Genomic DNA, 20,084 nt, shown 5'->3' on the forward strand with positions numbered 1-20,084 from the left:
GATCTACATTAGTAGACACTATTTTGATGGGCCCTTTACCAATTATGTCTTAGTGATTTGTATTATATTTGTCATTATAGAAAAGAACAATATCCATGAGGAATTCATGATTAGATTCCCTACACCAAAAATAAATTTAATGAGGCTTTTTTAAAAGGATTTAGGTTCAATACATAATGGATCACAAATTTCTTATCAAATTTTAGTCAATTCTACCTAGTCATCAAGCAACTTAGTGATGAACATCACAAAAAATATGAATATAATATATTATAAAATGGTGGCTCATGGCTAGTGAAGAAACCCTAGTTGTAACTTCCTCAATAATGGTGACTAATAGAATGGTCAATACCTTAAGCTATGTTTAAGGCAATGTGTTGGTGAATAAATATGATTCGGTATTAGATTTATTATGTGGCATACAATTACAATGGTATGCATGATATTTATTTTATATATGTACCTCCATCCTAATCCATTAATCATGAATCCAACACCCAATCATTAGTCTTCATTTTTTCTCTCATAATGCTATGTGTTCTTTCTATTTTTCCTATATTATTGACTAATTTTAAAAATATTAAGTATATTTATAGTTTGGAATAAAAGACAAGAACTATAAATATATCCTATGAATGGAGATAAGATGAGAAAAAGATAGTAGAAAATATTTATTAATTTAGATAAAGTATGGTTATCATACCATATGAAAGTGAGAATGAGTAGGGCTATGTATCATATGATCTAAAAAAAGATAGAAATTACCAAAGAAGTAAGAACCTTGAGTTATTTCATGTTTAATCATGGTTGTGATCACTAGGTACTAATGAAGAGGATCTTTAGATATTTGTAGGGTACTTCTAAGTACTTTATATGTTAACATACAAACAAACGTCTTTGGATACCTACATCTCTGAATTAATAATCAAGAAAAGTCAATTTCCTATTATGTAGGGGCCGTTTATAGATAAAGGTTCATTATTAGCCATGTGTTTATCTTATTTAAAAATTTAATGGTTTGGATGACCAAGAAAAATGGAATGGTTTACTCATCTACTTAAGGTAGAGTACATGTAAGCTACTCATGCATATAAGAAATATTTTTGGATTCTAATATAATTCTAAATTTTAGACTAAGTGGTGCAGGAGCACCCTTCAAAGGGCTCCCACCATTTGATTTTGTTTGTTCTTGGTTCTTTAAGAAGCCATTGTAAATATAATAAGAGCCATGTGCTCATTGGTCTTATTTAGGTCCTAGTTTAGGTCCTAGGTTCATAAGTCTAGGTTGAGTTTTCTTCTGGAGTAGAAGGTATGTGTGCCTTTTATGTGTTTAGGGTCCTTCTTAGCATGGTGGTGTCGATAGGATAGCCCAATGTGGGCCTAGGAGTCAAGAAAAGCAACATTGAGAAAGTTGCTCAAAAGTTGTATGACAACTTTTCAAAGTTGTCAAGCAACTTTTCCACCTAGTGGGTCAAAACCCTTAGCTTAGCGTGGACAACCCTAATGTGGGCACACAGACTGAGGAATGGGTAATATATGTATTTGCAAACCCTCAGATGATGGGTTGGATGCTAGTTTTGTATGGCCCAAGGAAAGTGACTTGAGTGTGACTATAATTTTGTTACCAGTCAACACTAATGGAGCAATGAAGGATTGATAATGGATTGATCCTCAAACAAAACTGTGTTGAGACTCTTATATGGTGTATATACCTTCATTTTGAACATTTAGATTAGGTTTTGTTTTGCAGGTGTTGTGTGTTTGTAAATATTTTATAAACTTTCTTCTCACTGTCCAGTTTTAGACTGGTTTGTGTCAATGGGTTGACAACTCCTTTCCCCATTGTGGAATAACCATGAAACCATGGGGAATAGGAGTACAGATCATGTGCATTACTTCAAAGAAACCAGGGCCCTTGAAGATGTAGGGAAGCCAACCAAAGACCCACTCCTAGGTGAGACTAGACAGTGCCCGACTAGGAAGGGTTAAAGTTGCAGAGGTCCAAGAGAGCAAGGAGGGTCAGAGGAGGATGCACCCTTTGGAGGAGTTGTAGAGGGGTGTGTGGAACACCATTGGTGAGAAGGAGGAGCTTCCACCAATCCAGACAAGGTGGTGAAAACATTGAACCAACACTGTGACCCTGGCAGGCCTAAAAACCCTCTTTAAAACCCTTAAAAACCTCAAAATACACCTAGGGTAGTGTACGGACACTTGGAGGCCCAAAACCTGAAAAATCCTTGAGCCCTTGCCAAATGAATAGCAGTTCTTTTGGGAAGTTTCACAACTATATGCATCATCTGCAAGAGGGAGCCCTAAAAGTCTAGATAGGAGGCCTAATTGGGCACATTCCTTGTAGCCCTATTTTGTAGGAAAAAGGCAAAATAGTGAAATCGGTAAGGGGTTGGGAGGTTGAAACCTCTTGGGGGCACATGAATGGATGGAAAAACATGTCTAAGACCTGTCCTATCCTTGCTAGGACCTAAGAAGATGTGGGACAAGCCAAACCCTTATTAGCCTAAGTAAGGGTTCTTTGAATCTCATGAGTAGGTGAGACCTTAGGAGAAGTAATTCAGGTTGTTGGTGGGTGGATTGGGCAAGGTCAGAGGATTCCACAAGCAGGGGAAGTCCTAGAGACCCCAGGGTGTGGTTAGAACACCTAGTGATCCAAGGAAAGGATCTAAGAGCATAGACTAGGCTAGTCTATCCCATACCCTATCCCATCACTAAGTCAGAAAACAATTAATGTTTCTTGTGAGAGTTTAAGCATCATATAATTGGCAAAAAACTTCACCTTTCATGCATGGATAATGTAAATTTAGTTTAGTATCATTTTCTCACAACATCATAGATGATAGGATGATGTTTTTAGAGGAGCTTGATACTTGTGAGAATTTTGTAGATCCTTTGGAAAGCTAGTTAGCATAATGAAATTCAAGTTGTATAATGATGGTATGAGGCTCATGGTCCCTAACAAATTCGGCATAGATTGTTGGTGTGCTTTTTTTGTCTTGCAAGCATATGACAAGGGAAAATATTAAACTTATTAATTAAAATATATATATATATATATATATATATATATATATATCTGTGTGTGTGTGTGTGTGTGTGAGTGAGTATTATTAATGAAAAAAGGTATCTAGCTAAAATGTGACATTTATTCTCACATTTAAAATAATATTTGATTTGTGTGTGAAGTTATAAGAGAATCTTATGAAATTTTAAGACATGTAAGAGACCTTAAAGTGATTCAATAACATGCATGAGAACATCTAAACAAAAAAGTTATAATATTTATTAAATTGTATTTTGAGAAACTTACGAGACATACTATGATGCATCATATAATATCTTGTAAGCTATGTTGAATTTAAAAATAGAATGCCTGATTTCCATAAGGAAAACTACAAAGATGAAAGACAAAACTGAACCCAAACTAAAACATAAAGAAGTTGTTCCTAAAAAACAATAAAATTGTCAATGGGCTCTTGGTCTTCTGGTGAAGTTCAATGGTTCTTAATAAGCCACTGGGGATCAAGTCTTGTTGAGTGCAAGATTCCAACATCATATGGGATTAGATCGGGATTGACAAAAATATTCTTACTCCGATTTTTTAAATTGAAGAAATGTAGAAAACGATTACATTAAATAGGCAATCTAGAGACTATTAAGAAAACAAAAAACAATCCATAATCAGCATATAAGCATATAGCTTGCAGGCCATAACCATTAAAGAAATATCACATAAAATTCAAATAATATGACGACCATAACTAAATGTGAAGACCAGCATCACAAACTGTAAAATTACAACAATATGTAATCCAAGAACCAGACAGCCAAAAAGAACAAACCAACTGAAAGAAAGAGAGAAAGCAGTCAATTTATTTTACAAGAGAAGTATTATTCGATGAGTAAATCTTCTTATTTCTGAATAGCACATTTGATATATAGAATTTGAAAATCCACCTTTAAGTTCTTCCCAGCCAAAATTGAAAGAACAAAGAGAATAAAATACATCTCACTTGGCTTTTAAGTTTAACGATTGCATTTACACGTGAATTTCTCTACATATAATGCCCGACAATACCTTATCTTTCAAAATTATAATGGGCAACCATCGGTTGTGTTCAACGCATAAACACATATTTTATTATAAATCGATCCCCGAAAGAAAGTCAAACGAAGCATAGTGCGAAACAAACATGTAGAGAGTTATCATAAATAATTGTTAACTCAAACTCAATAAAAACAAAGCATTTCGAAGCCATAGAAAATACAGATAGTGCGAGCTGCCAGTAATGCTAACAATATTTTTCTATATTGAGAATCACAGGATTTAAATAATATTAACCACACTTTCTATTAAAAAAAACAGAAAAAATCGCTTACATACAAAAAGTATGAAAACTTATTCCTTGGGATATCGATATGCAGGAATGAGAAAGAATGTCTACTTTAACATGTTTTATATATTGAGTCAGTTATAGGACAAGAAGCAATTTTCAAATGTAGTAGTGACAAATTATATATACATTAAAATTGTTTTATCTTTGATAGGGTATATAAAAATCATGGAAATCTGAAAGAGAAGATGTACGTTATTTATTATTTAACGTTCCAATTAACAAGTGAACTGTAAATTATTAATTGAATGCCAAATATTGAGCAGATATCCCTTACAGTTAACCATAAAATGAATGTTGAAACATTCAATGGAGAAGCCCTTCAGGCAAAATACCAACTATTTTTATGTTGAAACATTAAAAAGTTTGCAAAACAGTGCCCCCATGGCTAAAACAGCCAAATGGAAGGTCCTTTTGGGTTGCATGATCATTACATGAATGCTATATCTATAGCTAAATATATACCTACTAAAACTAGATGCTTATATGAAAGAACACTACGAGGAACAAAATGCATTATATCTAATTCGGAAGAAACATATTAAAAGTAGTGAGAAATTTGGCACTAAGGAGTTGCAGGAGGATCATCGTGCCCAATTCCTGGACTATGCTCATCCACACCACCATCCTCCAATGCTTTCCTTACATAACTCTCACCATCACCAATATGAGATTTGGGGTACCCATTTTCATCAATAAAAATGACTGAAATGCTTTCTGGATTTAAACTACTCTCTTTCTTTTTGATGTTTGCAGCTTCTTCTTCGGTTTTAGGACTAGAAATTTGTAGAAGAGGACTTCCATCCGCTTTGAGGTTACGAGTATCACATAAGGAGAAGGAATGAAGCATAGAAGACATTAAGAGGATGAGGGTCACAAAAGAGAAAACAGGAGTGAAAAAAATCTTCATCTTGCAGAAACCTAGTCTCAAATAACCTCTGAAAACAGAAACGCTGTAATCAAGAGCTGAGCAAGACAAATTTGGTGCTTGAAATTGCGACGTATGTTAGTCTTATTTATAGCAGTTTAAGAAGATACTTTCGGCTATAGAAAATATTTTAGCCTCTGTATATCATGCACAACAATTGAAGTAATTATATTATATTTCTGTCTCAAGCTTTGAGTTGTCGTTTCAGCTTTTGTTAATTCCCACTATGAAAACGACAGTTTCAATCCAAATGTAACTGTTCTTTAAAGTTATATTAGGGTTTCAAAAGCTAATTTTAAATCCTCCAAGTTAAGCTCATAAAGTATAAATGAAAGTTGTTTTCGTTAAGGTTTAAGTAATTGTCGAGAAATGATGTTTATTAAATATTTTTAAAAATTATGTATTTATAATAGTTTTATAAAATAAAAATATATATTTTTATATTTTAAGATTTTATAATTGTTTTATATAAAAGGGTTTGAAAAAGTTTTTTAATCTTTCAAAAATATTCAGGAAGAGATAATAAAATGGGGAATAATATAAAAGTGAAATAACAAATTCATGTCTCTTTTCTTTCTATTTTAGATTTATGTCAATTTATTATTTTCTACTGATTAGTATGTAAGAGAGCATATTTTACATAAAAATAAACAAATAAATTAAAAATTAAATATATATTACATAAATTTAAAATAAATTTATAAAACCTATATTTTAATTCAATATATTCTTTTTAAAATCATAATTATATTTTATAATGAAAATAATATTATATAATCATATAACCATTAAATTTTAATCACAGTTATAAAAATAAATTTACTTCCACATCAGAGAAATATAAAGTTCTCAACTTTTACTATTTCATGTAAGGACAACATTCTGATTATTAAATAATATAATCAAATAATTATTCAACGAAAAATTTTCATCATAAAATATTAATTAAATGCAAAAAGTATCCACCATTTATTTAAAAATTCACCTATATGATAACTGCCAATCCAAATCCATTTTTCAATGATTTTTCAAATTTCTAATCAGATACTAATAGAGTTGAGAGAGTATCCACCATTTACAGTAATTCTTTTTTTATATCATACGTCCACATTCAATGGATTTAGAGTGGCATTTTATTTATTTAATAACTACCATCCAAATTCCTTTGTCAGTGATAAAGTCATGGCAGTTATTTTTCAACCGTTCATGTGGAGCATTTGCACAAGATGACAAAATTAGAATAGAAATGAGTTTCCCACCTGCCAATTATCAAACGCGCACTTTTTTATTCTCACTTCCATACAAATTAAATAATAATTTAGGCGTCTCGTGGACTAGTAATCAATTCTCATCGTTTAACTCACTTTCCAATGGTCGAGCGGCGCCTGACCCTTCAAATTATGTCAGTCTATGTTCGTCAGCTATTTTGTCTAAATAAACAATTTTTTCTTTTTTTAATTTTATTTTATCTTTTTGGTTTCTTATTGTAGTCCTCTCTTTTGTTTTATCAGCTACCTATAAACAAGAGTAAAGATGTTTAAGAGATTTCCTTTCCCATGTTACATTGATGCCCTTTTAAGCTACTCCCGGATCATGCAAGGCATGCTGATTTACCTTTGAACTCATTGCAATGTTTTTTCATAAAGGCATAAGGGCAATTGAGATTAGAACACCAAGTTTCACTATTGGTAGTTGTATTTTAGGACAATGGTTTTGTAAAATTCTATCATCTTATTCTTTTCTACTATACATATCAACAACACATCATGCCTAGGACCCCTTCTAGCATAGCATGGTGAATAGGGATGTGAATGGGTCATCTATTACGAAAGATAAACATTATCTAGCAATGAAAATAATTACGTGTCCATGAAAAGGGAATCTACAATAGAACTATTGATATTTAGAAAACTTAGGAACTATCTTGTCAAAAAAAAAAATAGTTCATTTTAAAAATTGATCCAGTCAAATGTTTTGTTAAAAAAATTTCCCTAGTTAGATGAATGGAAATGGATCATGTTTCTCAATTAGTTAAAAATTGAGTATGTGAATGAAAAGGTGCCCAAAGATCATTTGATTGAAAAAAAAATTACTAATTAATTTTAGATCTTCCTAACGAATCTATCTTGGGATTAAGAGAGCTACATTAGTAGACACTATTTTGATGAGCCCTTCACCAATCACGTCTTAGTGATTTGTATTATATTTGTCATTATAGAAAAGAACAATATCCTTGAGGAATTCATGATTAGATTCCCTACACCAAAAAAAATTAAATGAGGCTTTTTTAAAAGGATGTAAGTTCAATACATAATGTAACATAAATTTCTTATTAGTTTTTAGTCAATTGTAGTTAGTCATCAAGCAACTTAGTGATGAACACCACAAAAAATATAAATATAATTTATTATAAAGTGGTGGCTCATGATTTTAAATAATATTTATCACTTTAAGTTCAACCAAATTCACAATATGTATAGACAACAAGGCTGCAAATGTTATGGTCACAATTAGATCTCTACTAAACATGGTACATATTCTACAAAAATCTTAGTTTCTTGTATAGTACTCAATCCTATCATATGATATTTTGGATACATAAATCATATGTGAAATAATTATTTGTTACTCTCCCTAGAACCACAATATCCATATGTATCATAATAATCAAAATCTTCCATTGAACCTATCATACAATAAAATAAAGTCAATTAACCTCCATGCATTTTATTTTATACTCCTTTGTGACATGATCTATCTTAAAAAAAATGATGAAACTTTGTTAATATGCCTCAAATAAGAGAGATTGACTCAATTATTCTAAGAGGTTCAAACAATTATCTATTGATCTAGCATCGATTGGATGGTCCTAGTTAAAAGAACTAATAAGAATAGTACATAATTAACACACTATAGGAAAAAATGGTTGTAAATATGTGATGAAATTAATATATTTTCAAAATAATGTAGATATAATATATGCAACATCTCAATTGTTTTATCCTAGTAATACCCATTTCTTCTTCTCCACATGGGATGTCAATATCATAATTAAAATTGTAGACACTCAAAATTGTCATGTCTAATTAAATAAATATTTTATTTATTTAATTATCTAAGCCTAATTCTTCCATTAATTAAATAAATCTTTATTTATTTAATTAATTCATTTATCCTCTTCTAGCCTTATTTCTCATTTAAATAAATACATTTATTTATTTAAATTATCCCTTTCCTAAATTAAATAAATATTTTATTTATTTAATTGTCCTACTTCTTCTATTAATTAAATAAATCTTTATTTATTTAATTAATTCATTATCTTTTTCTACACATGACACATGTCATTCATCTCTTAATTCATACACTACCTACCTCTTTCATTATTTTGGTATTTCTTTTACCTACCCTCTAATCCTAGCCAACCTCTCTTTTTACACCTCTCAATCTTAACCCTCCATTTCTTATTGTGTCTTCTATTTAAGGAGATGCTTTCTTCATTGTCAAACCCTAATGAATCATTCTAATCACTCATGCTAATGATCTTTCATGCAACACTATGATCCTACTTGCAACCACATTTCGTCGTTTGTTGAGCTCTTGTGCATATAAAAATCTGAGAGCAAATATATCAAGCAAGATCAATGGAGATAGGAAGAATGGAGATCAAAACCCTACTGGACATGTGATGGTATAATCTTTGTGATTTTGAGTTATTTGCATTGTCTTAGGTAATCTTCATATGTTATGGTGGATCTTTGTTGTTGTTAGGCTAGGGTTTGGTGGTTGAATTCATTTAGCCTTTCAATTTTGTTATTATTGTTATCCATTTTCACCATAAACAAAAATCAAACCCACTTTCTTAAAAAAGAACAAGTTCATCATCATTACTACTAAATACATCATCAAGTGGGTACAAGAAATTTTCTTCACTTACACTAGTAAGTAGAAAGTATTGAAATTGATCCTCAATGCCTCCATCAATACTAACATGGAAATCAGGATAAAACCAAAGATCATGTGATAGAGTAATTTGTATATGAGGTTTCTCTTTTGTCCTCTATCATCAGCCTTACATTCATTATCCATCTGACAACAATAATTAAATAACCCTTCTCACCAAAGATACCTCCACTAGAGCCTACTACATTGACTATGCATCTCTTTCGTATCTAAACTTATACACATTTTCCACACACATGCCATGTTAAATCCCTAATGTATCCACCTATTCCTAAAAACCATTATGTTATGATTACATATTATCTCACTATCATACAATCCTAGATACCTAATAATGTAGATAATGTATAACTATAAGACATATTTACCCACCTACACACCATATATATCCACCTCCACATATTTGTTCTTACTCTTTCTATATAGGTTATTTTTCATAGAATTAGCTTGGATGCTATCCATATTCACCTGAAAAATGATAATATTTGACTATAACCTATTTATATTTTCTTTCAATCATACTATAACACCATCACATGCTATTACCTTGTTATTGAATCTCCATAAGGTTGAAGACATCAAACTAGATAGCTCAGAGAGACATAGACAAAGGGTTTTTCAAAGCTCCCATAACTTTAACACCTAGAAATGAATTAAAGAAAATACCTAGGTGATCAAGTTTTGAAAAGGCTCCCATAATCTTTGAAATAAGGACAACAACTGCACCTTCCATGTAGCCAAGGACATGAAGAAGAGAAGAATTAATAGGTTTTAATAGGCTCCCAAAACCTTCACAATGCATTTTAGAATGGATCCCATAACCATCAGGCAAATGTCAAAGAAAGCCCCCTTATGACAAGTCCCCACCTCACCTGAAATGACCATCTCCATCTCAATAGAAGATTCCCTCACCTCCATAGGGTCCACAAAGGAAGCAACTAATGTAGTAATAATAGCCAAACATGATCCTCTCCTGCTCCCGTGCAACCAAGGAATAGGAACAAAGAAACAAATGTCCTAGATTATAGTAGCTTCGAACCACTCCCACAAAATAATTCTCGACCTCAATAGGAATAAAAAAAGAGGATGAAAGAAATAGAGAAAGCCCAACCCTACCATTTCCCACAAGAAGATACTATACCTCAATAGGAGAATACTCCACTTACATAGGAGTAACACAAAAAGGTCCAAGGAAAGAGAATCATGAACCCACTTTAGGAAACTAAACACCTAAAACAACTGGGCTAAACTTATACTCACAAGGTCAAACATCTCCTCATAACCAAAAAAAAACCCTAACCAAAAATAGTGAAAATCCACAAAAACAGCTCCAAGAGAAATGGATGTCAAAAACTCAAGGTTAGTAAAGACAACAACACTCCATCCAAGAGAAAAAAAAAAGGGTATGAAAATATCAACATAGAGAAGGAACATACCCCACAAAGAGATCAAGAGATAAACCCCAAAAGGGTAGAAAAAGACTCCACCATGCAAGCCTAGAACAAAACCATATCACTTCTACCCAAAAGAGCTCCACTTAACTTAGAAGAAGCTGAAACACTGCAAGATTCAGAACCATGTGCTACAACAATAGGGAAACACAATGCCAACAAAAACACTCAGAGACTTAAAAGTGAGGCAATGGTAGAGGAAGAAGAAAGCCTATGTCCACTTGCATGAAGAAGGACACCAACATGGTCCAAAGAAAAAAACATAGGCAACAATTAGATCTCCAACATCTTCAACTCTGCCATCACTAGCCAAACTATTTGTGAGCCCACTAGACCCCACAATATCTTCTCCTATTGAAACCATCATAGTAGAAATCTCACTCTCATTCATTTTGAACCCTCAAGAAGAAACCCTAGTTCTAACTTCCTCAATAATAATGACTAATAGAATGGTCGATATCTTAAGCTATGTGTAAGGAGGTGTGTTGGTGAATAAACATGATAAGTTATTAGATTTATTATTTTCTCTTATAATTTGTGTTCTTTCTATTTTTCCTACATTATTGACTAATTTTAAAAATATTAAGTATATTTATAGTTTTGAATAAAAGACAAGAACTATAAATATATCCTATGAATTAAGATAAGATGAGAAAAAGATAGTAGAAAATATTTATTAATTTAGATAAAGTATGCTTATCATACCATATGAAAGTGAGAATGAGTAGGGCTATGTTTCATATGATCTAAAAAAAGATAGAAATTACCAAAGAAATAAGAACCTTGAATTATTTCATGTTTAATCATGGTTGTGATCACTAGGTACTAGTGAAGAGGATCTTTAGATATTTGTAGGGTACTTCTAAGTCCTTTATATGTTAACATACAAACAAATGTCTTTGGATACCTACATCTGTGAATTAATAATCAAGAAAAGTCAAATTCCTATTATGTAGGGGTCGTTAATAGATAAAGGTTCATTATTACCCATGTCTTTATCTTATTTAAAAATGTAATGGTTTGGATGACCAAGAAAAATGAAATGGTTTACTTATCTACTTGGTAGAGTACATGTAAGCTACTCATGCATATAATAAAGATTTTTGGATTCTAATATAATGCTAAATTTTAGACTAAGTCGGACAAAAAGTAATGTTTCTTGTGAGATTTTAAGAATCATCTCATTGGTAAAAAATTTCACCTTTCATGCATGGATAAAACACATTTAGTTTAGTATCATTTTATCACAACATAATAGATGATAGGATGATGTTTTTGGAGGAGCTTGATACTTCTGAGAATTTTGTAGATCCTTTAGAAAGATAGTTAGCATAACGAAATTCAAGTTGTATAACGAGTGTATGAGGCTCATGGTCCTTAACAAATTGGGCATAGACTGTTGGTGTGCTATTTTTGTCTTGCAAGCATATGACAAGTGAGAAAATATTAAACTTATTAATTAATATATATATGTGTATACACACATAGATGTATATATATATATATATATATATATATATATATATATATATATATATATATATATATATATATATATATATATATATATATATATATAATTAATGAAAAAAGGTATCCAGCTATAATGTGACATTCATTGTCACATTTAAAATAATATTTGATTTGTGTGTGAATTTATAAGAGAATCTTATGAAATTTTAAGATATGTAAGAGACCTTAAAGTGATTCAATAGCATGCATGAGAACATCTAAACAAAAGAGTTATAATATTTATTAAATTGAATTTTGAGAAACTTACAAAACATACTATGATGCATCATATAATATCTTGTAAACGATGGTGAATTTAAAAATAGAATGCCCAATTTCCATAAGGAAAACTACAAAGATGAAAGACAAAACTGAACCCAAACTAAAACATAAAGAAGTTGTTCCTCAAAATCAATAAAATTGTCAATGGGCTCTTGTTCTTTTGGTGAAGTTCAATGGTTCTTAATAAGCCACCAGGGATCAAGTCTTGTTGAGTGCAAGATTCCAACATCATATGGGATTAGATCGGGATTGTGTCCTCATATGCATTCCTTCGCTCTTAGTTGAAGAGGTTTAAGCCTAAGGCTTGTGCTCTACAAAACAAAAACCCAAAAATCCTTTTGAGAAAGTATAGCCATACCTAAAAGTTGTTTGCAAATGGGAACACAAAAATAAACTTACTCAATTTTTTTTTTATAGAGAAAATGTAGAAAATGATTACATTAAATAGACAATCTGAAGACTATTAGGAAAACAAAAAACAATCCATAATCAGCATTTAAGCATATACCTTGCAGGCCATAACCATTGCAGAAACATTACATGAAATTCAAATAATATGACGACCATAAATAAATGTGAAGACCAGCAACACAAACCGTAAAATTACAACAATATGTAATCGAAGAACCAGACAGCCAAAAGGAACAAACCAACTGAAAGAAAGAGAGAAAGCAGTCAATTTTACAAGAGAAGTATTATTCGATATCTGATTAGCACATTTGATACATAGAATTTGAAAATCCATCGTTAAATTCTTCCCAGCCTCAATTGAAAGAACAAAGAGAATAAAATACATCTCACTTGGCTTTTAAGTTTAACGATTGCATTTACACGTGAATTTCTCTACCTATAATGCCCGACAATACCTTATCTCTCAAAATTATAATGGGCAACCATCGGTTGCGTTCAAAGCATAAACACATATTTTATTAAAAATCGATCCCCGGAAGGAAGTCCAACAAAGCATAAGTACGAAACAAACATGTAGAGAGTTATCATAAATAATTGTTAACTCAAACTCAATAAAAACAAAGCATTTCGAAGCCATAGAAAATACAGATAGTGCGAGCTGCCAGTAATGCTACCAATATTTTTCTATATTGAGAATCACAGGATTTAAATAATATTAACCACACTTTCTATTAAAAAAAACAGAAAAAATCGCTTACATACAAAAAGTATGAAAACTTATTCCTTGGGATATCGATATGCAGGAATGAGAAAGAATGTCTACTTTAACATGTTTTATATATTGAGTCAGTTATAGGACAAGAAGCAATTTTCAAATGTAGTAGTGACAAATTATATATACATTAAAATTGTTTTATCTTTGATAGGGTATATAAAAATAATGGAAATCTGAAAGAGAAGATGTACGTTATTTATTATTTAACGTTCCAATTAACAAGTAAACTGTAAATTATTAATTGAATGCCAAATATTGAGCAGATATCCCTTACAGTTAACCATAAAATGAATGTTGAAACATTCAATGGAGAAGCCCTTCAGGCAAAATACTAACTATTTTTATGTTGAAACATTAAAAAGTTTGGAAAACAGTGCCCCCATGGCTAAAAAACCCAAATGGAAGGAGTCCTTTTGGGTTGCATCATCATGTAGTAGATGCTATATCTATAGCTAAATATATACCTACTAAACCTAGATGCTTATATGAAAGAACACTAAGAGGAACAAAATGCATTATATCTAATTCAGAAGGAACATATTAAAAGTAGTGAGAAATTTGGCACTAAGGAGTTGCAGGAGGATCATCATGCCCAATACCTGGACTATGATCATCCACACCACCATCCTCCAATGCTTTCCTTACACTGCCTACATAACTCTCACCATCACCAATATGAGATTTGGGGTACCCATTTTCTTCAACATAAATGACTGAAATGCTTTCTGGAATTAAACTACTCTCTTTCTTTTTGATGTTTGCAGCTTCTTCTTCTGTTTTAGGACTAGAAACTAGTAGAAGAGGACTTCCATCCGCTTTGAGGTTACGAGCATCACATAAGGAGAAGGAATGAAGCATAGAAGACATTAAGAGGATGCGGGTCACAAAAGAGAAAAGAGGAGTGAAAGAAATCATCATCTTGCAGCAACCAAGTCTAAAATAATCTAAGAAAACAGAAACGCTGTAATCAAGAGCTGAGCAAGACAAATTTGGTGCTTGAAATTGCTGCGTATGTTAGTCTTATTTATAGCAGTTTAAGAAGATACTTTCGGCTATAGAAAATATTTTAGCCTCTGTATATCATGCACAACAATTGAAGTAATTATATTATATTTCTGTCTCAAGCTTTGAGTTGTCGTTTCAGCTTAATTTAATTCCGACTATGAAAACGACAGTTTCAAACCAAATGTAGCTGTTATTTAAAGTTATATTAGGGTTTCCAAAGCTAATTTTAAATACTCCAAGTTAAGCTCATAAAATATAAATGAAAGTTGTTTTCGTTAGGGTTTAATTTTGATGATCAGGTATTCTCATTGTCAGAGAAATGATGTTTATGAAATATTTTTAAAAAATATGTATTTGTAATAGTTTTATTAAATAAAAAATACATATTTTATATTTTAAGGTTTTTATATAAAAAAGTTTGAAAAAGTGTTTTAATCTTTCAAAAATATTCCCGAAACGATAATAAAATGGTTATGAAAGAATTCATTTGTAATATATGAGTAAGTATACAATACACCAAAAAAAGATTAAAACAGAAAATAGAGGAGAAGGGATTGGAAAGTAGACTCTCCAATACAAGAATAGATAGAAGCCCTAAAAATTTAAATCACATTAAGAACAAGAGACACATCCCACTCATCCTAAAGAAGTTTCATATGTTTCATTGAAGAAGCTATAATAGCAATTTTGACATGTTTTTTTCTTTTGAAACCATGCAAATTCTCTTTTGAGATTTCAATTGATATTTTAAAGAAATTTTAATTTTTAATATTTTCTGTGTTTTAGTTTTTGTTGTATTGGCCAAGTTTTTGCCAGTACTCAGCCAACTATGGTTTTAAATAATTTATTTTTAAATGATTTTCTAAATTAAATTTAATGTTCTATAATATTTTCAAAAATTTATCAATATTAAATTACATATTTTACATAAAAATAAACAAATAAATTAAAAATTAAATATATATTACGTAAATTTAAAATAAATTTATAAAACTTAAATTTTAATTCAATATAATCTTTTTAAAATCATAATAATATTTTATAATGAAAATAATTTTATATAATCATATACTCATTAAATTTTAATTACAGATATAAAAATAAATTTACTTCCACATCAGAGAAATATAAAGTTCTCAACTTTTACTATTTCATGTAAGGACAACATTCTGATTATTAAATAATATAATCAAATAATTATTCAACGAAAAATTTTCATCATAAAATATTAATTAAATGCAAAAAGTATCCACCATTTATTTAAAAATTCACCTATATGATAACTGCCAATCCAAATCCATTTTTCAATGATTTTTCAAATTTCTAATCAGATACTAATAGAGTTGAGAGAGTATCCACCATTTACAGTAATTCTTTTTTTATATCATACGTCCACATTCAATGGATTTAGAGTGGCATTTTATTTATTTAATAACTACCATCCAAATTCCTTTGTCAGTGATAAAGTCATGGCAGTTATTTTTCAACCGTTCATGTGGAGCATTTGCACAAGATGACAAAATTAGAATAGTAATGAGTTTCCCACCTGCCAATTATCAAACGCGCACTTTTTTATTCTCACTTCCACACAAATTAAATAATAATTTAGGCGTCTCGTGGACTAGTAATCAATTCTCATCGTTTAAATCACATTCCAATGGTCGGGCGGCGCCTGACCCTTCAAATTATGTCAGTCTATGTTCGTCAGCTATTTTGTCTAAATAAACAATTTTTTCTTTATTTTATTTTATTTTATCTTTTTGGTTTCTTATTGTAGTCCTCTCTTTTGTTTTATGAGCTACCTATAAACAAGAGTAAAGATGTTTAAGAGATTTCCTTTCCCATGTTACATTGATTCCCTTACGAACTCATTCGAATGTTTTCTCATAAAGGCATATGGGCAATTGAGATCAAGACACCAACTTAAAATTCTATTATCTTATTTTTCAATTAAATTTTAATAAAAATATAGAATCGTCATCCATAGTGCATTATCTTGTTGTATGTCTTGATTATAAATTAGTCAAAAAAAATTTCAGATAATACCTCATCGAAGAAATTTTTTAAGAATTACTTGCGAGATCAATGAACTATTCTAGATTAATATCTAATATTAATCTTATAAGAAAAAGAACTCCTCCTATCTTCTTGTAGAGTAACTTTAATGTACAATAACTTTAGAGACATCAATAAATCTTGTCCCAATGATGACTTCCTCTTATTGACAAGATTGTCCATTCAATAGTAAGACATGAAATTTAATCTTTCATGGTAACATGAGTTTCCCTTACTCAATATTGGCATGATTGTTCATTCAAAAACAAAGTATGAAATTTTATTTATTATGTTGTCATGGAGAAATTAAACTATTCTTAACTTCTACATTACATTACTTTGATGGGTCAACTAGAAGTAACTCGGGTCAAACAGAGAGAGTGGGTTCATGAGCAACCCAAGTTTTCGAGGATTAGTATCTTTAAGAGAGGATGAAAGTGTAGGCCCATCTTGAATGTCCATCTAGTTTAAACATTTATGTTCTTAATCAAATATTCTTCTTTCCTTTTATTTTGTAAACTATGATTTATCCTATTGTCCAATATCTGCATTAGACATTTATTATGTTTTATATGTCATTTCAATATTGTTTGAGATGTGAGTGTGTTTTAATTTAAGTTGTGAAACATATTGATGATCAATATTCTTTGGACTAGGAAGTGAAAATCCCTTCTCAAACATTTCTTAATGATTGATAAGAAATGGACTTAACATGTTTGAGACCTTTCACCATGACTAGGGAAAACTCTATTCTCTAGTGTTCTTTTTTAATGTGATCATTTAACATAGTTAAGTCCCCTACTCATGTAATTATGACTTTTGTATAAACATCAAATTCTATAATTGTAATCACATTATGTCACCCCGATTCTAACTATAGGTGTACATTTTGACATGTTTGTGTTATAATTATATTACAAATAAATGTTTTGTTCATTCATTAATTGTTAATGTCTTGGATGAAAGCTTGAGGCATTATAAGGAAAATATCAAATTTCTCATTATTTATCTAGTTATCTTTTTAAGAAAAATTCATGGTGACCCTTTTCTATAATATAAAAAAAAAATGAGAAATCCAAGTTCAAGAGAACTTTTATTTGAAATACAATAAATGTAATTGAAACAAAAGTATTTTTTTAAATTTCACATCCACAAATTATTTATAATTTTCATTTTTATAGCCTATCTTATACGAATTCCTAATAATTATTTTTTTAAATTTCAATAACATCATACCCATAATAAATTCCCAATAAATTGCTATTATTGTCATAATGCAATCGTTTGAATATGGTATTGTTGTCCTTGGCATCAAGAACACCCCATTGAGATGTTATTGTTGATTATTGTATTAGAGATGAGGTTTCTTGTTTGTAGCGTCACCAATTTATAGCTATAAATTAAAAACATTTAACCACTTTTCAAAAAAAATATAATTTGATAATAATTTTTTAAAATAAGAATTTTTTTTTGATAAAAAATTCATTACATAATATTTCATTCTCAAATATTAACTTCAATTTGTAGTGTCATAAATTGTTGACATTAACAATTTCATACTAGAGTTTTAGACCCATTTTGATGGAGGTGCCTAGTTTATGCATGATTATGCTCAATTTTGTGACTATTTCTATAAACTTAGTTAATTCTCCCATTCCCCACCTTTTTCTTGCTTGTTTTCCTAGCATTAGGGCACAAAGTGCTATTGCCTAGGCAAAAAGAGCTCAACTTTTGAAAAATGAAAGTTTGTGTTGCAAATAGTAAGAATTTAGCTTGGTTTGTTGGTTTTCCTCAAAAAATTATTTTGAAAAGATGCAAGTTACATATAAATACAACTCCATTTCCCATTTTAAAATATAGAAAGTTCAAATTAGAATCCTAACATCCTATCAATCAAATGAAGCATAGATCTACATTCAAGGATCAAAGCATTCAAGCATAGAAGTCTACTAGAACAATCATGATCAATTTAATTATGTTTCCTCATTTCAAAAGAATGCACTAACATGTTATAGCTAACTTCAGTTCATCACACCAAGCCTTTTGTGATATTCTATGAAAGGATTTCATACTTGATATAATATCTTGTCAATTTGGTATTTAATTACCTATTTAGCATCTATCCTTATGAGGGTATGCAATCATATCTCATCACTCACCATTGTGGAAATGGATCCACTAACACAATGTTTGACTTAGGCAAGTCTCTAAATGTCACAATACTTTTCTCTATTTTCTTTTTGTGCAAGTTTGGAATCAATAGTAGGAAAGTTATACAAGTGCATAGAAGACTGTGATAAAATTTGCACAAATAAAAAGCCCTAGATTATGATACTTAGTGCCTCTATCCTACTATTTTGAGCTAGATTTTTAGGAGAAAATGGTACAAAACCTCCTAATTTCATTTTTCATTATCTTTTGCAATTTTAGACACCTTCAGACTAATGCACTCAACACCCCTATTTGACATAGTCTAGTCCAAATTTAAGATTAAGGTTCCTTTCTACATCTCCATTCTAGATCTACCTTACCATTTTATTTGTTTATCTTCTATCTATTGTTTACTATTAATTATGCTTATTTTTCATCATTAAGCTATGTCACATACACACTTCACTATCTCATTTCTTTTGCAACAAAAAAACAAAACCAAAATACCTAACTAGCTTTTTCATATTTCAATTTTATTAAAAAAATAATTAATATCTATAATTTAGATTGATTGAGCTAAGATTCCCATTTCCCTTAGTTTCACAATTTTAACTTTTTCCTTTGAATAGTAGCTAGCTTAAACGTTCTTGCGAAATAGGGAAACAAGATAATTTCACTTTGCTTTTAAATTTATCAGCTTCATTCCACTTGGAATTCTTCCAACTATTAAGCCCAATGACTCCTGGTCTTTCAAAACAATTATTTTGGCTACCCATGAGTCATGTCTAAAGCATAAAGACATATCTTCAAATTTTAAACCCAACAGCCACAGAAAATGCCAACAAAGCATCGTGCAGAACAAACAATTACAGCAATCATAAATTATTCTGAACTTGATCACAAATAACTACAAACATGTCAAAGCCATAAATAATAAAGTTAGTGATGGCCACCATTGATGATGTGCATGTTTTTTTGCATTAGGCACCACAAAATTTCAATAACATTTTGTTGTGCTCTATGAGAAGTGTGATACCCGTAGGTGCAACACAAAACACTCAATAGATCATTACATGAATGGTTAGACAAATCATAAGAAAAAGAAAGATGAAACCATGACTAAGCGATCTATCGCCTCCTAGAAG

Source organism: Cryptomeria japonica, chromosome 7 (genome assembly GCF_030272615.1).
Source record: "Cryptomeria japonica chromosome 7, Sugi_1.0, whole genome shotgun sequence".
Classification (NCBI taxonomy): domain Eukaryota; kingdom Viridiplantae; phylum Streptophyta; class Pinopsida; order Cupressales; family Cupressaceae; genus Cryptomeria; species Cryptomeria japonica.